The following is a 23,669-nucleotide window of genomic DNA, read 5'->3' on the forward strand; positions in this document are numbered from 1 at the left end:
GACAGGCCAGTGAGCCTAACATCAGTGGTCGGAAAATTATTGGAAAAAATTCTGAAGGACAAAATTAGTCTCCACTTGGAGAAGCAAGGATTAATCAGGGATAGTCAACATGGCTTTGTCAAGGGAAGATCATGTCTGACTAATTTGATTGAATTTTTTGAGGGGGTGACTAGGCGTGTGGATGAGGGTAACGCAGTGGATGTGGTATACATGGATTTCAGTAAGGCCTTCGATAAAGTCCCCCACAGGAGACTGGTCAAGAAGGTACGAGCCCATGGAATCCAGGGTGCCTTGGCACTTTGGATACAAAACTGGCTTAGTGGCAGAAGGCAGAGGGTGATGGTCGAAGGTTGTTTTTGTGACTGGAAGCCTGTGGCCAGTGGGGTACCACAGGGATCGGTGCTGGGTCCCTTGCTGTTTGTGGTCTACATTAATTACTTGGATATGAATGTAAAAGGTATGATCAGTAAGTTCGCTGATGATACAAAGATTGGTAGGGTGGTAAATAGCGAGGAGGATAGCCTCAGTCTGCAGGACGATATAGATGGGTTGGTCAGATGGGCGGAACAGTGGCAAATGGAATTTAACCCGGAAAAGTGCGAGGTGATGCACTTTGGAGGGACTAACAAGGCAAGGGAATACACAATGAATGGGAGGACCCTAGGCAAGACAGAGGGTCAGAGGGATCTTGGTGTGCAAGTTCACAGATCCCTGAAGGCGGCGGAACAGGTAGATAAGGTGGTAAAGAAGGCATATGGGATACTCGCCTTTATTAGCCGAGGCATAGAATATAAGAGCAAGGAGGTTATGATGGAGCTGTATAAAACACTGGTTCGGCCACAGCTGGAGTACTGTGTGCAGTTCTGGTCGCCGCACTACAGCAAGGATGTGATCGCTTTGGAGAGGGTGCAGAGGAGATTCACCAGGATGTTACCAGGGCTGGAGCGCTTCAGCTATGAAGAGAGACTGGGAAGATTGGGTTTGGTTTCCTTGGAGCAGAGGAGGCTGAGGGGGGACATGATTGAGGTGTACAAAATTATGAGGGGCACAGATAGGATGGATACTGAGGAGTTTTTTCCCTTCGTTGAGGGTTCTATAACAAGGGGACATAGATTCAAGGTAAAAGGCGGGAGGTTTAGAGGGGATTTGAGAAAGAACTTTTCCACCCAGAGTTTGGTTGGAGTCTGGAACTCACTGTCTGAAAGGGTTGTGGAGGCAGGAACCCTCACAACATTCAAGAAGCATTTGGATGAGCACTTGAAATGCCATAGCAGACAAGGCGACGGACCAAATGCTGGAATATGGGATTAGAGTAGACAGGGCTTTATGGCCGGCGCGGACACGATGGGCCGAAGGGCCTCTATCCGTGCTGTATAACTCTATGACTCTATTAATATTTACAGGGGATCCAGAGATGGTATTAATATTTACAGATGGATCCAGAGACAGTATTAATATTTACAGAGGGATCCAGATACAGTATTAATATTTACAGGGGATCCACAGAAGGTACTAATATTTACAGGGGATCTAGAGATGTTATTAATATTTACAGAGGGATCCAGAGACTGTATTAATATTTACTGGGGATCCAGTGACAGTGCTGCTATTTACATGGGATCCAGAGACGGTATTAATATTTTCAGGGGATCCAGAGACAGTACTGATATTTACAGGGTTAACCAGATAAAGTACTAATATTCACAAGGGATCTCCTCATTCCTTGCCTCCTCTCCCTGTTCCTCACCTCTTTTCCCCGTTCCTCGCCTCCTCTCCCCGCTCCTCGCCTCCTCTTCCCCTTCCTCACCTCCACGCCTCCTCTCCCCGTTCCTCCCCTCCACTCTAGGTTCCTCCTCTCCTCTCTCCAATTTTCTCTCTTCTACCTATTGCTCTCATCCTTTATTAATTCCTTCCCTTTTTCCCGTTCCTCCTCTCCTCTGTCCATTCCTCGCCTCCTCTCCCCGTTCCTCCCCTCCTCTGTTCATTCGCCCCTCCTCTCCTCGTTCCTCACCTCCTCTCCCCTGTAATTCACTTCATGTCCTGTTCCTCTCCTATCCCCATTCCTCCCTTCCTCTCTGCCACTCGTCCCCTACTCTCCCTCATTGCCCGCCTCCGCGACCACATCCCTCCCCACTTCTCTCCGTTTACAGGTGGTCCAGAGACTGTATTAATATTTACAGGGCAATTCAGAAGCGGTACTAATATTTACAGGGGATCCAGAGAAAGTACTAATATTTACAGGGGGTCCAGAGAAAGTAATAATATTCACAGGGCATCCAGAGATGTTATTAATACTTACCAAGGGATTCAGATACGGTACCAATATTTAGAGGGAATCCAGAGTCGATAATATTAAAGGGGATCCAGATAGAATCATAGATTCATAGAAAGGTTACAGCACGGAAGGAGGCCATTCAGCCCATTGAGAGTCCGCACCGGCTCTGTGCAAGAGCAATCCAGCTCGTCCCACTCGCCCGCCCTATCCCCGTAGCCCTGCAAATTTTCCATTTCAGATATTTATCCAGTTCCCTTTTGAAGGCCATGATTGAATCTGTCTCCAGCACCCCCTCGGGCCGTGCATTCCAGATCCCAACCACTCACTGTGCAGAAAAGTGTTTCCTCATGTCACATTTGGTTCAGTATTAATATTCCAGGGGAACCAGAGATGGTAGTAATAGTTGTAGGGGATGCACAGATGGTAATAATATTTACAGATGATCCAAGGACGGACTAAAAATTACAGGGGTTCCAGAGATGGTAATAATATTTACAGGGAATCCAGAGACAGTAATAATTGTTACAGGGGCTCCACAGTCTGTTATAATATTTCCAGCAGATCCAGAGATGGTGCTAATATTTACAGAGGAATTCAGAGACAGTACTAATCGTTACATTGGACCCAGAGACTACTATTGTTTACAGGGGATCCAGATAAAGTACTATTATTTACAGGGGGATCCCCTCCTCTCCCCCATTCCTCTCCTTCTGTCCCCATTCCTCCTATCCATTCCTCCCCACCTAAACCCATTACTCCTCTCCTCTCATGATCCTCTCCTACTCTCCCCATTCCTCTCTACTTTCCCATTGACCCTTCATCTCCCCCGTTCCTCCCTGCACTCACTCATTCCTCCACTCCTGTCCCTCATTGCTCCTCTCCCCCTGTTCCTCCCCTCCTCTCCCGCTGTTCCTCCACTCCTCTCCCCCATACCTCCTCTCCTCTCCTCCTGTTCCTCCCCTGCTCTACCCATTCCGCGCCTCCTCGTCCCGTTCCTCGCCTCCTCTGCCCGTTCCGCGCCTCCTCGCCACATTCCTCACCTCTTCTCCCATTTCCTCGCCTCCTCTCCCCGTTCCTCACCTCGTCTCCCCCTCTCCTCTCCCCATTCCTCCCCTCCTCCCCCATTCCTCCTCTCCTCTCCCCAATCCTCCCCTCTCCTCTCTCCATTCTTCCCCTCCTCTGCCCATTCCTCCCCTCCTCTCTCCATTCCTCCCCTCCTCTGCCCATTCCTAACCTCCTCTCCCCTGTAATTCACTTCTTGTCCTGGTCCTCTCCTCCTATCCCCATTCCTCCCTTCCTCTCTGCCACTCGTCCCCTCCTCTCCCTCATTGCTCGCCTCCTCGACCACATCCCTCCCTACTTCTCTCCATTTACAGGTGGTCCAGAGACTACATTAATATTAACAGGGCGATCCAGAGATGCTTCTAGTCTTCAAAGGGGGATCAACAGAATGTACTAATGTTTGCAGGGGATCCAGAGACAGTAATAATATTCACAGGGCACCCAGAGATGTTATTAACAGTTACCAAGGGATTCAGATATGATACTGATATTTACAGGGAATCCAGAGTCGATAATATTTACAGCGGATCCAGTTAGAATCATAGAATCATAGAAAGGTTACAGCACGGAAGGGGGCCATTCGGCCCATTGAGTCCACGCTGGCTCTATGCAAGAGCAATCCAGCTAGTCCCACTCCCCGCCCTATCCCTGAAGCCCTGCAAATTATTTCCTTTCAAGCACTTCTCCAGTTCCCTTTTGAAGGCCATGATTGAAGCTGCCTCCACCACCCCCTCGGGCCGTGCATTCCAGATCCGAACCACTCGCTGTGTAAAAATGTGTTTCCTCATGTCACCTTTGGTTCAGTATTTATATTGCAGGGGATCCAGAGATGGTATTAATATTTACATAGGGATCCAGAGAAAGTGCAAATAATTCCAGGCGAATCCAGAGATGGTCGTAAGAGATATAGGGGATGCACAGAGGGTAGTATTATTTACAGGTGGATCCAGAGACAATAATAATCGTTATGTGGGCTCCACAGATTGTTACATTATTTACAGGGAATCCAGAGAGGGTACTAATATTGCATTGGATCCTGAAGCTGTACTAATATTCACAGGGAGATCCAGAGGCAGTACTGCTGTTTACAGGGGATCGAGAGATATCACAAATATTTACATTGGATCCAGAGTCGGTACTAATATTTAAAGGGGATCCAGATGCAGTACTAATATTTGCAGGGGATAAAGAGAAAGTACTAATAGATATAGGAGGATCCAGAGACGGTACAAATATTTACAGGGGATCCAGGGACGGTACGAATATTTACAGGGGATCCAGGGACGGTACTAATATTTACAGGGGATCCAGGGACGGTACTAATACTTACAGGGAATCCAAAGATGGTTTAATATTTATAGGGGATCCAGAGATGGACTAACATTTACAAAGGACCCACAGTCGGTTGTAATATGTGCAGTGTGATCCAGAAGCAGTATTTTTATTTAGAGGGGAGCCAGACAATGTACTAATATTTACTGGAGATCATGAGACGGTACTAATATTAACAGTGGATCCAGAGATGGTATTAATACTAACACTTACTCAGCACTTACGCGGCACTTAATCACCAATAACCTGCTCACCGATGCTCAGTTTGGGTTCCGCCAGGACAACTCGGCTCAAGACCTCATTACAGCCTTGGTCCAAACATGGACAAAAGAGCTGAATTCCAGAGGTGAGGTGAGAGTGACTGCCCTTGACATTAAGGCAGCATTTGACCGAGTGTGGCACCAATGAGCCCGAGTAATATTGAAGTCAATGGGAATCAGGGGGAAAAGTCTCCAGTGGCTGGAGTCATACCTAGCACAAAGGAACTTGGTAGTGGTTGTTGGAGGCCAATCATCTCACTCCAGGACATTGCTACAGAGGTTCCTCAGGGCAGTGTCCGAGGCCCAACCATCTTCAGCTGCTTCATCAATGACCTTCCCTCCATCATAAGGTCAGAAATGGGGATGTTCGCTGATGATTGCACAGTGTTCAGTTCCATTCACAACCCCTCAAATAATGAAGCAGTCTGAGCCCACATGCAGCAAGACCTGGACAACATCCAGGCTTGGGCTGATAAGTGGCAAGTAACATTCACGCCAGACAAGTGCCAGGCAATGACCATCTCCAACAAAAGAGAGTCCAACCACATCCCCTTGACAGTCGGCATTACCATCGGCGAATCCCCCACAATCAACATTCTGGGGGTCACCATTGACCAGAAACTTAACTGGACCAGCCACATAAATACTGTGGCTACGAGAGCAGGTCAGAGGCTGGGTATTCTGCGGCGAGTGACTCACCTCCTGACTCACAAAGCCTTTCCACCATCTACAAGGGACAAGTCAGGAGTGTGATGGAATACTCTCCACTTGCTTTGATGAGTGCAGCTCCAACAATTCTCAAGAAGCTCGACACCATCCAGGACAAAGCAGCCCGCTTGATTGGCACCCCATCCACCACCCTAAACATTCACTCCCTTCACCACCGGCGTACTGTGGCTGCAGTGCGTCCCATCCACAGGATGCACTGCAGCAACTCGCCAAGGATTCTTCGACAGCACCTCCCAAACCCGCGACTTGTTCCACCTAGAAGGGCAAGAACGGCAGGTACATGGGAACACCACCACCTGCACGTTCCCCTCCAATTCACACACCATCCCGAACATCCTCGCCAATGACGCCCACATCCCATGAACGAACAAAAAAAAAGTGTATCCAGAGATGGTATTAATATTTACAGGGTTTCCAGAGATTCCACTATAATTTACAAGAGACCCACAGAAAATATCAATCGTTATGGGGGAATCCGGTGATGGTGCTACTATTTACAGGGGACCCAGAGACAGTGCTAATATTGACAGGGGATCCAGAGACGGTACTAATATTTACAGGGGATCAAGAGACTGTACTAATATTTACAAGGGATCCAAGGACAGTACTAATATTAACAGGGGATCCAGAGACAGTATTAATATTTGCAGGTTTTCCAGAGTTTCCACTATTATTTGCAAGAGACGCAGAGGCAGTATCAATCGTTATCGGGGGATCCAGAGACGGTGCTCATATTTACAGGGGATCCAGAGACGGTACTAATATCTACAGGGGATCTAGAGACGGTACTAATATTTACAGGGCTTCCAAAGACGGTACCAATATTTACAGGGGATCCAGAGACAGTACTAATATTTACAGGAGATCCAGTGACGGTACTAATATTTACAGGGGATCCAGAGACGGTACTAATATTTACAGGGGATCCAGACACGGTACTAATATTTACAGGGATCCAGAAACGGCAAACATATTTCCAGGGGATCCAGAGACAGAATTAATATTTGCAGGGTTTCCAGAGATTCCACTACTATTTGCAAGAGACCCAGAGACAATATCAATCGTTATAGGGGGATCCAGAGATGGTGCTAATACTTACAGGGGATCCACAGACGGTACTAATATTAACAGGTGATCCTGAGACGGTACAAATATTAACTGGGGATCCAAAGACGGTACTAATATTTGGAGGTGATACTGATACAGTACTAATATGTACAGGGGATCCAGAGAAGTTATTAATATTTACAGGGGATCCATAGACAGTACTATTAGTTACAGGGGATACAGAGACGGTACTAATAATTACAGGGGTTCAAGAGACGGTATTTATATTAACCGGGGTTCCAGAGACGAAACAAATATTTACAGGGATCCAGAGACGGTACTAATATTTACAGGGTATCCAGAGACAGTACTAATATTTACAGGGATCCAGAAACAGCACAAATATTTACAGGGATCCAGAGACGGTACTAATATTTACAGGGGATCCAGAGACAGTACTAATATTTACAGGGATCCAGAGATGGTACTAATATTTACAGTGGATCGAGAGATGGCACAAATATTTACACAGGATCCAGAGACGGTACTAATATTTACAGGTATCCAGAGACAGTACTAATATTTACAGGGGATCCAGAGACGGCACAAATATTGACAGGGATCCAGAGATGGTATTCATATTTACAGGGGATCCAGAGACCGTGTTAATATTTATAGGTGATCTTGAGACGGTACTAATATTTACAGGGGATCCAGAGATTATATTTATATTTAAAGGGGATCCAGAGACGTTGCTAATATTTACAGGGGATCCAGTGATGGTGCTAATATTTACAGGGGATCCAGAGACGGTACTAATATTTACAGGGGATCCAGACATGGTACTAATATTTACAGGGATCCAGAGACGGTCAAAATATTTACAGGGCTTCCAGAGACAGTACTAATATTTACAGGGTATCCAGAGACGGTACTAATATATACAGTCGATACAGAGACAGTATTAATTTTTGCAGGGTTTCCAGAGATTCCACTATTATTTGCAAGAGACCCAGAGACAATATCAATCTTTATGGTGGGGATCCAGATATGGTGCTAATATTTACAGGGCTTCCAGAGACGGTACCAATATTTACAGGGGATCCAGAGACGGTACCAATATTTACAGGGCTTCCAGAGACGATACCAATATTTGCAGGGGATCTAGAGATGGTTCTAATATGTACAGGGGATCTAGAGACAGTACTAATATTTTTAGGGAATCCAGAGACAGTACTAATAACTACACGGAATCCAGAGACTGCACTAATAATTACAGGGGATCCAGAGACTGTACTAATATTTACAAGGATCCAGAGACAGTACTAATATTTACAGGGATCCAGAGATGTTATTAATATTTACAGGGTATCCAGAGAAGATACTAATATTTACAGGGATCCAGAGACGGGAAAAATATTTACAGGGGTTCCAGAGACGGTAATAATATTTACAGGGGTTCCAGAGACAGTATTAATATTTGCAGGTTTTCCAGAGTTTCCACTATTATTTGCAAGCGACCCAGAGGCAATATCAATCGTTATAGGGGGATCCAGAGACGGTGCTAATATTTACAGGGGATCCGGAGACGGTACTAATATCTACAGGGAATCTAGAGACGGTACTAATATTTACAGGGGATCCAGGGACGGTACTAATATTTACAGGGGATCCAGACACGGTACTAATATTAACAGGTGATCCTGAGACGGTACTAATATTAACAGGTGATCCAAAGACGGTACTAATATTTACAGGTGATCCAGAGACAGTACTAATATTTACAGGGGATCCAGAAATGGTATTAATATTTACAGGGGATCCAGAGACAGTACTAATATTTACAGGGGATCCAGAGGTGGTACTAATATTTACAGGGATCCAGAGCAGGTATTAATATTCACAGGGGATCCATAGACAGTACTATTATTTACAGGGTATCCAGAGACGGTACTAATATTTACAGGGGTTCCAGAGACGGTTTTAATATTAACCGGGGTTCCAGAGACGGCACAAATATTTACAGGGATCCAGAGACGGTACTAATATTTACAGGGTATCCAGAGACAGTACTAATATTTACAGGGATCCAGAAACAGCACAAATATTTACAGGGATCCAGAGGCAGTACCAATATTTATAGGTGATCCAGAGATGGTACAAATATTTGCAGGGATCCAGAGACAGTACTAATATTTACAGGGATCCAGAGACGGTACTAATATTTACAGGGAATCCAGAGATTGTACTAATATTTACAGGGGTTCCAGAGACGGTACTAATATTTAGAGGGGAGCCATAGACAGTACTATTATTTACAGAGGATACAGAGACAGTACTAATAATTACAGGTATCCAGAGACAGTACGAATATTTACAGGGGATCCAGAGACGGCACAAATATTGACAGAGATCCAGAGATGGTATTAATATTTACAGGGGATCCAGAGACGGTGTTAATATTTATAGGTGATCTTGAGACGGTACTAATATTTACAGGGGATCCAGAGATGATATTTATATTTAAAGGGGATCCAGACGCGTTGCTAATATTTACAGGGGATCCAGTGACGGTGCTAATATTTACAGGGGATCCAGAGACGGTACTAATATTTACAGGGATCCAGAAACAGCACAAATATTTACAGGGATCCAGAGACGGTACTAATATTTACAGGGGATCCAGAGACAGTACTAATATTTACAGGGATCCAGAGATGGTACTAATATTTACAGTGGATCGAGAGATGGCACAAATATTTACACAGGATCCAGAGTCGGTACTAATATTTACAGGTATCCAGAGACAGTACTAATATTTACAGGGGATCCAGAGACGGCACAAATATTGACAGGGATCCAGAGATGGTATTAATATTTACAGGGGATCCAGAGACCGTGTTAATATTTATAGGTGATCTTGAGACGGTACTAATATTTACAGGGGATCCAGAGATTATATTTATATTTAAAGGGGATCCAGAGACGTTGCTAATATTTACAGGGGATCCAGTGATGGTGCTAATATTTACAGGGGATCCAGAGACGGTACTAATATTTACAGGGGATCCAGACATGGTACTAATATTTACAGGGATCCAGTGACGGTCAAAATATTTACAGGGCTTCCAGAGACAGTACTAATATTTACAGGGTATCCAGAGACGGTACTAATATATACAGTCGATACAGAGACAGTATTAATTTTTGCAGGGTTTCCAGAGATTCCACTATTATTTGCAAGAGACCCAGAGACAATATCAATCTTTATGGTGGGGATCCAGATATGGTGCTAATATTTACAGTGGAGCCAGAGACGGTACTAATATTTACAGGGCTTCCAGAGACGGTACCAATATTTACAGGGGATCCAGAGACGGTACCAATATTTACAGGGCTTCCAGAGACGATACCAATATTTGCAGGGGATCTAGAGATGGTTCTAATATGTACAGGGGATCTAGAGACAGTACTAATATTTTTAGGGGATCCAGAGACAGTACTAATAACTACACGGAATCCAGAGACTGCACTAATAATTACAGGGGATCCAGAGACTGTACTAATATTTACAAGGATCCAGAGACAGTACTAATATTTACAGGGATCCAGAGATGTTATTAATATTTACAGGGTATCCAGAGAAGATACTAATATTTACAGGGATCCAGAGACGGGAAAAATATTTACAGGGGTTCCAGAGACGGTAATAATATTTACAGGGGTTCCAGAGACAGTATTAATATTTGCAGGTTTTCCAGAGTTTCCACTATTATTTGCAAGCGACCCAGAGGCAATATCAATCGTTATAGGGGGATCCAGAGACGGTGCTAATATTTACAGGGGATCCGGAGACGGTACTAATATCTACAGGGAATCTAGAGACGGTACTAATATTTACAGGGGATCCAGGGACGGTACTAATATTTACAGGGGATCCAGACACGGTACTAATATTAACAGGTGATCCTGAGACGGTACTAATATTAACAGGCGATCCAAAGACGGTACTAATATTTACAGGTGATCCAGAGACAGTACTAATATTTACAGGGGATCCAGAGGTGGTACTAATATTTACAGGGATCCAGAGCAGGTATTAATATTTACAGGGGATCCATAGACAGTACTATTATTTACAGGGTATCCAGAGACGGTACTAATAATTACAGGGGTTCCAGAGACGGTTTTAATATTAACCGGGGTTCCAGAGACGGCACAAATATTTACAGGGATCCAGAGACGGTACTAATATTTACAGGGTATCCAGAGACAGTACTAATATTTACAGGGATCCAGAAACAGCACAAATATTTACAGGGATCCAGAGGCAGTACCAATATTTATAGGTGATCCAGAGATGGTACAAATATTTGCAGGGATCCAGAGACAGTACTAATATTTACAGGGATCCAGAGACGGTACGAATATTTACAGGGAATCCAGAGATTGTACTAATATTTACAGGGGTTCCAGAGACGGTACTAATATTTAGAGGGGAGCCATAGACAGTACTATTATTTACAGAGGATACAGAGACAGTACTAATAATTACAGGTATCCAGAGACAGTACGAATATTTACAGGGGATCCAGAGACGGCACAAATATTGACAGAGATCCAGAGATGGTATTAATATTTACAGGGGATCCAGAGACGGTGTTAATATTTATAGGTGATCTTGAGACGGTACTAATATTTACAGGGGATCCAGAGATGATATTTATATTTAAAGGGGATCCAGACGCGTTGCTAATATTTACAGGGGATCCAGTGACGGTGCTAATATTTACAGGGGATCCAGAGACGGTACTAATATTTACAGGGGATCCACACACGGTACTAATATTTACAGGGTATCCAGAGACGGTACTAATATATACGGTGGATCCAGAGACAGTCGTAATATTTGCAGGGTTTCCAGAGATTCCACTATGATTTGCAAGAGACCCAGAGACAATATCAATCTTGATAGAGGGATCCAGATATGGTGCTAATATTTAAAGTGGATCTAGAGACGGTTACGAATATTTACAGGGGAGCCAGAGACGGTACTAATAATTACAGGGCTTCCAGAGACGGTACCAATATTTACAGGGGATCCAGAGACGGTACTAATATTTACAGGGGATCCAGACATGATATTCATATTTAAAGTGGATCCAGAGACGTTGCTAATATTTTCAGGGGATCCAGTGACGGTGCTAATATTTACAGGGGATCCAGACACGGTACTAATATTTACATGGATCCAGAGACGGAAAAAATATTTACAGGGGATCCAGAGACAGTAATAATATTTACAGGGTATCCAGAGACTGTACTAATATATACAGTGGATCCAGAGACAGTATTAATATTTGCAGGGTTTCCAGAGATTCCACTACTATTTGCACGAGACCCAGAGACAATATCAATCGTTATAGGGGGATCCAGAGATGGTGCTAATAATTACAGGGGATCCACAGACGGTACTAATATTAACAGGTGATCCTGAGACGGTACAAATATTTACACAGGATCCAGAGTCGGTACTGATATTTACAGGTATCCAGAGACAGTACTAATATTTACAGGGGATCCAGAGACGGCACAAATATTGACAGGGATCCAGAGATGGTATTAATATTTACAGGGGATCCAGAGACGGTGTTAATATTTATAGGTGATCTTGAGACGGTACTAATATTTACAGGGGATCCAGAGACGGCACAAATATTTACAGGGATCCAGAGATGGTATTAATATTTACAGGGGATCCAGAGACGGTGTTATTATTTATAGGTGATCTTGAGACGGTACTAATATTTACAGGGGATCCAGAGATGATATTTATATTTAAAGGGGATCCAGAGACGTTGCTAATATTTACAGGGGATCCAGAGACGGTACTAATATTTACAGGGGATCCAGACACGGTACTAATATTTACAAGGATCCAGAGACGGCAAAAATATTTACAGGGGATCCAGAGACAGTACTAATATTTACAGGGTATCCAGAGACGGTACTAATATATACAGTGGATCCAGAGACAGTATTAATATTTGCAGGGTTTCCAGAGATTCCACTGTTATTTGCAAGAGACCCAGAGACAATATCAATTTTTATGTGGGGATCCAGATATGATGCTAATATTTACAGGGGATCCAGAGACGGTTCTAATATCTGCAGGGGATCTAGAGACGGTACGAATATTTACAAGGGAGCCAGAGACGGTACTAATATTTACAGGGCTTCCAGAGACGATACCAATATTTGCAGGGGATCTAGAGGTGGTTCTAATATTTACAGGGGATGTAGAGACAGTACGAATAACTACAGGGAATCCAGATACTGCACTAATAATTACAGGGGATCCAGAGACTGTACTAATATTTACAGGGATCCAGAGACAGTACTAATATTTACAGTGATCCAGAGACAGTACTAATATTTACAATGATCCAGAGAGAGTACTAATATTTACAGGGATCCAGAGACATAACTGATATTTACAGCGAATCCTGAGACTCTACTAATATTTACAGGGGATCCAGAGATGTTATTAATATTTACAGGGATCCAGAGACGGCAAAAATATTTACAGGGGTTCCAGAGACGGTACTAATATTTACAGTGGATCCAGAGACAGTATTAATATTTGCAAGTTTTCCAGAGTTTCCACTATTATTTGCAAGAGACCCAGAGACAATATCAATCGTTATAGGGGGATCCAGAGACGGTGCTAATATTTACAGGGGATCCAGAGACGGTACTAATATCTACAGTGAATCTAGAGACGGTACTAATATTTACAGGGGATCCAGGGACGGTATTAATATTTACAGGGGATCCAGACACGGAACTAATATTAACAGGTGATCCTGAGACGGTACTAATATTAACAGAGGATCCAAAGACGGTACTAATATTTACAGGTGATCCAGAGACAGTACTAATATTTACAGGGGATCCAGAGATGGTATTAATATTTACAGGGAATCCAGAGACAGTACTAATATTTACAGGGGATCCAGAGATGGTACTAATATTTACAGGGATCCAGAGAAGGTATTAATATTTACAGGTGATCCATAGACAGTACTATTATTTACAGGGGATACAGAGACGGTACTAATATTTAGAGGGGTTCCAGAAACGGTATTAATATTAACCGGGATTCCAGAGACGGCACAAATATTTACAGGGATCAAGAGACGGTACTAATATTTACAGGGTATCCATAGAAAGTACTAATATTTACAGGGATCCAGAAAAAGCACAAATATTTACAGGGATCCAGAGGCAGTACCAATATTTATAGGGGATCCAGAGATGGTACAAATATTTGCAGGGATCCAGAGACGGTACTAATATTTGCAGGGAATCCAGAGATTGTACGAATATTTACAGGGGTTCCAGAGACAGTAGAAATAATTGCAGGGATCCATAGACTGTACTAATAATTACAGGGGATCCAGAGACTGTACTAATGTTTACAGGGGATCCAAAGGCGACACAAAGATTACAAGGGATCCAGAGACTGTACTCATATTTACATGGGATCCAGAGACGGTACTAATATTTACAGGGATCCAGAGACGGTACTAATATTTACAGTGGATCAAGAGACGGCACAAATATTTACGCAGGATCCAGTGTCGGTACTAATATTTACAGGGATCCAGAGATCGTACTAATATTTACAGGGGATCCAGAGACGGCACAAATATTGACAGGGATCCAGAGATGGTATTAAAATTTACAGGGGATCCAGAGACGGTGTTAATATTTATAGGTGATCTTTAGACGGTACTAATATTTACAGGGGATCCAGAGATGATATTTATATTTAAAGGGGATCCAGAGACGTTGCTAATATCTACAGCGGATCTAGACCGGTACGAATATTTACAGGGGATCCAGAGACGGTACCAATATTTACAGGGTATCCAGAGACAGTACTAATATTTACAGGGATCCAGAAACAGCACAAATATTTACAGGGATCCAGAGGCAGTACCAATATTTATAGGGGATCCAGAGATGGTACAAATATTTGCAGGGATCCAGAGACAGTATTAATATTTAGAGGGATCCAGAGACTGTACTAATATTTACAGGGAATCCAGAGATTGTACTGATATTTACAGGGGTTCCAGAGACGGTACTAATATTTACAGGGGATCCATAGACAGTACTATTATTTACAGGGGATCCAGAGACGGTGTTAATATTTATAGGTGATCTTTAGACGGTACTAATATTTACAGGGGATCCAGAGATGATATTTATATTTAAAGGGGATCCAGAGACGTTGCTAATATCTACAGGGGATCTAGAGACGGTACGAATATTTACAGGGGATCCAGAGAAGGTGCCAATATTTACAGGGTATCCAGAGACAGTACTAATATTTACAGGGATCCAGAAACAGCACAAATATTTACAGGGATCCAGAGGCAGTACCAATATTTATAGGGGATCCAGAGATGGTACAAATATTTGCAGGGATCCAGAGGCAGTCCTAATATTTACAGGGATCCAGAGACTGTACTAATATTTACAGGGAATCCAGAGATTGTACTGATATTTCCAGGGGTTCCAGAGTCGGTACTAATATTTACAGGGGATCCATAGACAGTACTATTATTTACAGGGGATACAGAGACAGTACTAATAAATACAGGGTATCCAGAGACTGTACTAATGTTTACAGGGGATCCAAAGACGACACAAAGATTACAAGGGATCCAGAGACTGTACTAATATTTACATGGGATCCAGAGACGGTACTAATATTTACAGGCGATCCAGAGACAGTACTAATATTTACAGGGATCCAGAGACGGTACTAATATTTACAGTGGATGAAGAGACGGCACAAATATTTACACAGGATCCAGAGTCGGTACTAATATTTACAGGGATCCAGAGACAGTACTAATATTTACAGGGGATCCAGAGACGGCACAAATATTGACAGGGATCCAGAGATGGTATTAATATTTACAGGGGATCCAGAGACGGTGTTAATATTTATAGGTGATCTTGAGACGGTACTAATATTTACAGGGTATCCATAGAAAGTACTAATATTTACAGGGATCCAGAAACAGCACAAATATTTACAGGGATCCAGAGGCAGTACCAATATTTATAGGGGATCCAGAGATGGTACAAATATTTGCAGGGATCCAGAGACGGTACCAATATTTACAGGGGATCCAGAGACGGTACTAATATTTACAGGGGATCCAGAGATGATATTTATATTTAAAGTAGATCCAGAGAAGTTGCTAATATTTACAGGGGATCCAGTGACGGTGCTAATATTTACAGGGGATCCAGAGACGGTACTAATATTTACAGGGGATCCAGACACGGTACTAATATTTACAGGGATCCAGAGACGGCAAAAATATTTACAGGCGATCCAGAAACAGTAATAATATTTACAGGGTATCCAGAGACGGTACTAATATATACAGTGGATCCAGGGACAGTATTAATATTTGCAGGGTTTCCAGAGATTCCACTATTATTTGCAAGAGACCCTTAGACAATATCAATCTTTATGGGGGGATCCAGATATGGTGCTAATATTTACAGGGGATCCAGAGACGGTTCTAATATCTAGAGGGGATCTGGAGACGGTACGAATATTTACAGGGGAGCCAGAGACGGTACTAATATTTACAGGGCTTCCAGAGACGGTACCAATATTTACAGGGGATCCAGAGACGGTACCAATATTTACAGGGCTTCCAGAGACGATACCAATATTTGCAGGGGATGTAGAGATGGTTCTAATATTTACAGGGGATCTAGAGACAGTACTAATATTTTTAGGGGATCCAGAGACAGTACTAATAACTACAGGGAATCCAGAGACTGCACTAATAATTACAGGGGATCCAGAGACAGTACTAATATTTACAAGGATCCAGAGACAGTACTAATATTTACAGGGATCCAGAGACAGAACTGGTATTTACAGGGAATCCAGAGACAGTACTAATATGTACAGGGAATCCAGAGACTGTGCTAATAATTACAGGGGATCCAGAGACTGTACTAATATTTACAGGGATCCAGAGACAGTACTAATATTTACAGGGATCCAGAGACATAAATAATATTTACAGCGAATCCAGAGACTCTACTAATAATTACAGGGATCCAGAGATGGTACTAATATTTACAGGGATCCAGAGATGTTATTAATATTTACAGGGTATCCAGAGACGTTACTAATATTTAGAGGGGATCCAGAGACGGTACTAATATTTACAGTGGATCCAGAGACAGTACTAATATTTACAGGAGATCCAGTGACGGTACTAATATGTACAGGGGATCCAGAGACAGTACTAATAATTACAGGGGATCCAGAGACTGTACTAATGTTTACAGTGGATCCAGAGACGGTACTAATATTTACAGGCGATCCAGAGACAGTACCAATATTTACAGGGATCCATAGACGGTACTAATATTTACAGTGGAACAAGAGACGGCACAAATATTTACACAGGATCCAGAGTCGGTACTAATATTTACAGGGATCCAGAGACAGTACTAATATTTACAGGTGATCCAGAGACGGCACAAATATTGACAGGGATCCAGAGATGGTATGAATATTTACAGGGGATCCAGAGACGGTGTTAATATTTATAGGTGATCTTGAGACGGTACTAATATTTACAGGGGATCCAGAGATGATATTAATATTTAAAGGGGATCCAGAGACGTTGCTAATATTTACAGGGGATCCAGACACGGTACTAATATTTACAGGGGATCCAGAGACGGCAAAAATATTTACAGTGGATCCAGAGACGGTACTAATATATACAGTGTATCCAGAGACAGTAGTAATATTTGCAGGGTTTCCAGAGATTCCACTATTATTTGCAAGTGACCCAGAGACATTATCAATCTTTATGGGGGGATCCAGATATGGTGCTAATATTTACAGGGGATCCAGAGACGTCACTAATATCTACAGGGGATCTAGAGACGGTTACGAATATTTACAGGGGAGCCAGAGACGGAACTAATAATTACATGGCTTCCAGAGATGGTACCAATATTTACAGGGGATCCAGAGACGGTACTAATATCTACAGGGCTTCCAGAGATGATATCAATATTTACAGGGATCCAGAGACAGTACTAATATTTACAGGGATCCAGAGACAGTACTGGTATTTACAGGGAATCCAGAGACAGTACTAATATTTACTGGGAATCCAGAGACTGTGCTTGTAATTACAGGGGATCCAGAGACTGTACTAATATTTACAGGGATCCAGAGACAGTACTAATATTTACAGGGATCCAGAGACATAACTAATATTTACAGCGAATCCAGAGAATCTACTAATATTTACAGGGGATCCAGAGATTGTACTAATAATTACAGGGATCCAGAGATGGTACTAATATTTACAGGGATCCAGAGATGTTTTTAATATTTACAGGGTATCCAGAGACGTTACTAATATTTAGAGGGGATCCAGAGAAGGTACTAATAATTACAGGGGATCCAGAGACGGCACTGATATTTACAGTGGATCCAGAGACAGTATTAATAATTGCAGGGTTTCCAGAGTTTCCACTATTAATTGCAAGAGACCCAGAGGCAATTTCAATCGTTATAGGGGGATCCAGAGACGGTGCTAATATTTACAGGGGATCCAGAGACGGTACTAATATCTACAGGGGATCTAGAGACGGTACTAATATTTACAGGGCTTCCAAAGACGGTACCAATATTTACAGGGGATCCAGAGACAGTACTAATATTTACCGGAGATCCAGTGACGATACTAATATTTACAGGGGATCCAGAGACGGTACTCATATTTACAGGGGATCCAGACACGGTACTTATATTTACAGGGATCCAGAGACGGCAAAAATATTGATGGGGGATCCTGAGACCGTACTAATATTTACAGTGGATCCAGAGACAGTAGTAATATTTGCAGGGTTTCCAGAGATTCCACTATTATTTGCAAGTGACCGAGAGACATTATCAATCTTTATGGGGGGGTCCAGATATGGTGCTAATATTTACAGGGGATCCAGAGACGTCACTAATATCTACAGGGGATCTAGAGACGGTTACGAATATTTACAGGGGAGCCAGAGACGGAACTAATAATTACAGGGCTTCCAGAGATGGTACCAATATTTACAGGGGATCCACAGACGGTACTAATATTAACATGTGATCCTGAGACAGTACTAATATTTAGAGGGGATCCAGAGATGGTATAAATTTTTACAGGGGATCCAGAGACAGTACTAATATTTACAGTGGATCCAGAGACAGTATTAATATTTGCAGGGTTTCCAGAGATTCCACTGCTATTTGCAAGAGACCCAGAGACAATATCAATCGTTATGGGGGTTATCCAGATATGGTATTAATATTTACAGGGGTTCCAGGGACAGTACTAATATTTACAGCTGATCCAGAGATGGTACTAATATTTACAGGGATCCAGAGAAGGTATTAATATTTACAGGGGATCCATAGACAGTACTATTATTTGCAGGGGATACAGAGACGTTGCTAACATTTACAGGGGTTCCAGAGACGGTATTAATATTAACCGGGATTCCAGTGACGGCACAAATATTTACAGGTATCCAGAGACGGTACCAATATTTACAGGGATCCAGAAACAGCACAAATATTTACAGGGATCGAGAGGCAGTACCAATATTTATAGGGGATCCAGAGATGGTACAAATATTTGCAGGGATCCAGAGACAGTACTAATATTTACAGGGATCCAGAGATTGTACTAATATTTACAGTGGATCCAGAGATTGTGCTAATATTTACAGGGGATCCACAGATGGTACTAATATTAACAGGTGATCCTGAGACGGTACAAAAATTAACAGGGGATCCAAAGACGGTACTAATATTTACAGGTGATCCTGAGACAGGACTAATATTTACAGGGGATCCAGAGATGGTACTAATATTTACAGGGATCTAGAGAAGGTATTAATATTTACAGGGGATCCATAGACAGTACGATGATTTACAGGGGATACAGAGACGGTACTAATATTTGCAGGGGTTCAAGAGAAGGTATTAATATTAACCGGGGTTCCAGAGACGGCACAAATATTTACCGGAATCCAGAGACGCTACTAATATTTAAAGGGTATCCAGAGACAGTACTAATATTTACAGGGATCCAGAAACTGCACAAATATTTACAGGGATCCAGAGGCAGTACCAATATTTATAGGGGATCCAGAGATGGTACAAATATTTGCAGGGACCAGAGACAGTACTAATATGTACAGGGATCCAGAGACGGTACGAATATTTACAGTGAATCCAGAGATTGTACTAATATTTACAGGGAATCCAGAGACAGTACAAATAATTGCAGGGATCCATAGACTGTACTAATATTTACAAGGAATCCAGAGACAGTACGAATAATTACAGGGGATCCAGATACTGTACTGATGTTTACAGTGGATCCAAAGACGACACAAAGATTAAAAGGGATCCAGAGACTGTACTAATATTTACAGGGGATCCAGAGACGGTAATAATATTTACAGGGGATCCAGAGACAGTACTAAAATTTACAGGGATCCAGAGATGGTACGAATATTAACAGTGGATCGAGAGAGGGCACAAATATTTACACAGGATCCAGAGCCCGTGCTAATATTTACAGCGGATCCAGAGACTGTACTAATGTCTACAGGGGATCCAAAGACGACACAAAGATTACAAGGGATCCAGAGACTGTACTAATATTTACAGGGGATCCAGAGACGGTCCTAATTTCTACAGGGGATCTAGAGACCGTACAAATATTAACAGGGGATCCAAAGACGGTACCATTATTTACAGGGAATCCAGAGACAGTACTAATATTTACAGGAGATCCAGTGACGGTACTAATATGTACAGGGGATCCAGAGACAGTACTAATATTTGGAGGGGATCCAGAGACGGTACTAATATCTAGAGGGGATCAAGAGACGGTACTAATATTTACAGGGTTTCCAAAGACGGTACCATTAATTACAGGGGATCCAGAGACAGTACTAATATTTACAGGAGATCCAGTGACGGTACTAATATGTACAGGGGATCCAGAGACAGTACTAATATTTGGAGGGGATCCAGAGACGGTACTAATATCTAGAGGGGATCAAGAGACGGTACTAATATTTACAGGGTTTCCAAAGACGGTACCATTAATTACAGGGGATCCAGATACAGTACTAATATTTAAAGGAGATCCAGTGACGGTACTAATAATTACAGGGGATCCAGAGACGGTACTGATATTTACAGGGGATCCAGACACGGTACTAATATTTACAGGATCCAGAGACGGCAAAAATATTTGCAGGGACCAGAGACAGTACTAATATTTACAGGGATCCAGAGGCAGTACTAATATTTACAGGGAATCCAGAGATTGTACTAATATTTACAGGGAATCCAGAGACAGTACAAATAATTGCAGGGATCCATAGACTGTACTAATATTTACAAGGAATCCAGAGACAGTACGAATAATTACAGGGGATCCAGATACTGCACTGATGTTTACAGGGGATCCAAAGACGACACAAAGATTACAAGGGATCCAGAGACTGTACTAATATTTACAGGGGATCCAGAGACGGTACTAATATTTTCAGGGGATCCAGAGACAGTACTAATATTTACAGGGATCCAGAGATGGTACGAATATTTACAGTGGATCGAGAGACGGCACAAATATTTACACAGGATCCAGAGCCGGTACTCATATTTACAGGGGATCCAGAGACGGTACTTATATTTACAGGGATCCAGAGACAGTACTAATATTTACAGGGAATCCAGAGACGGCACAAATATTGACAGGGATCCAGAGATGGTATTAATATTTATAGGTGATCTTGAGACGGTACTAATATTTACAGGGATCCAGAGATGATATTTATATTTACAGGGGATCCAGAGACGTTGCTAATATTTACAGTGGATCCAGTGACGGTGCTAATATTTAAATGGGATCCAGAGACGGTACTAATATTTACAGGGGATCCAGGCATGTAACTAATATTTACAGGGATCCAGAGACGGTCAAAATATTTACAGGGGATCCAGAGACAGTACTAATATTTACAGGGTATCCAGAGACGGTACTAATATGTACAGTGGATCCAGAGACAGTATTAATATTTGCAGTGTTTCCAGAGATTCCACTATTATTTGCAAGAGACACAGAGACAATATCAATCTTTATGGGGGGATCCAGATATGGTGCTAATATTTACAGGGGATCCAGAGACGGTACTAATATCTACAGGGGATCGAGAGACGGTACGAATATTTACAGGGGAGCCAGAGACGGTACAAATATTTACAGGGCTTCCAGAGACGATACCAATATTTACAGTGGATCGAGATGGTTCTAATATTTACAGGGGATCTAGAGACAGTACTAATATGTTTAGGGGATCCAGAGACAGTACTAATAACTACAGGGAATCCAGAGACTGCACCAATAATTACAGGGGATACAGAGACTGTACTAATATTTACAGGGATCCAGAGACAGTACAAATATTTAGAGGGATCCAGAGACAGTACTAATATTTACAAGGATCCAGAGACGGTAGTAATAGTTACAGGGCTTCCAAAGACGCTACTAATATTTACAGGGGATCCAGACACGTTACTAATATTTACAGGGATCCAGAGACGGCAAAAATATTTACAAGGGATCCAGAGACGGTACTAATATTCACAGTGGATCCAGAGACAGTATTAATATTTGCAGGGTTTCCAGAGATTCCACTACTATTTGCAAGAGACCCAGAGACAATATCAATCTTTATAGGGGGATCCAGAGATGGTGCTAATATTTACAGGGGTTCCACAGACGTTACTAATATTAACAGGTGATCCTGAGACGGTACTAATATTAACAGGGGATCCAAAGACCGTGCTAATATTTACAGGTGATCCAGAGACAGTACTAATATTTACAGGGGATCCAGAGAAGGTATTAATATTTACAGGGGATCCAGAGACAGTACTAATATTTACAGGGGATCCAGAGATGGTACTAATATTTACAGGGATCCAGAGAAGGTATTAATATTTACAGGGGATCCATAGACAGTACTATTATTTACAGGGGATACAGAGACGGTACCAATATTTACAAGGGTTCAAGAGACGGCATTAATATTAACCTGGGTTCCAGAGACGGCACAAATATTTACAGGGAATCCAGAGATTGTACTAATATTTACAGGGGATCCAGAGACAGTACAAATAATTACAGGGATCCATAGACTGTACTAATATTTACAAGGGATCCAGAGACAGTAATAATATTTACAGTGGATCGAGAGACGGCACAAATATTTACACAGGATCCAGAGTCGGTACTAATATTTACAGGGATCCAGAGGCAGTACTAATATTTACAGGGGATCCAGAGAAGGCACAAATATTGTTAGGGATCCAGAGATGGTATTAATATTTACAGGGGATCCAGAGACAGCATTAATATTTGCAGGGTTTCCAGAGATTCCACTATTATTTGCAAGAGACCCAGAGACAATATCAATCTTTATAGGGGGATCCAGATATGGTGCTAATATTTACAGGGGATCCAGAGACGGTACTAATATCTAGAGGGGATCGAGAGACGGAACGAATATTTACAGGGGAGCCAGAGACGGTACTAATATTTGCAGGGCTTCCAGAGACGGTAGCAATATTTACAGGGGATCCATGATGGTACTAATATTTACAGGGGTTCCAGAGACGATACCAATATTTACTGGGGATCTAGAGACAGTACTAATATTTTTAGGGGATCCAGAGACAGTACTAATAACTACAGGGAATCCAGAGACAGCACTAATAATTACAGGGGATCCAGAGACAGTACTAATATTTACAGGGAATC

Source organism: Heptranchias perlo, unplaced genomic scaffold, assembly GCF_035084215.1.
Source record: "Heptranchias perlo isolate sHepPer1 unplaced genomic scaffold, sHepPer1.hap1 HAP1_SCAFFOLD_88, whole genome shotgun sequence".
Taxonomy (NCBI): domain Eukaryota; kingdom Metazoa; phylum Chordata; class Chondrichthyes; order Hexanchiformes; family Hexanchidae; genus Heptranchias; species Heptranchias perlo.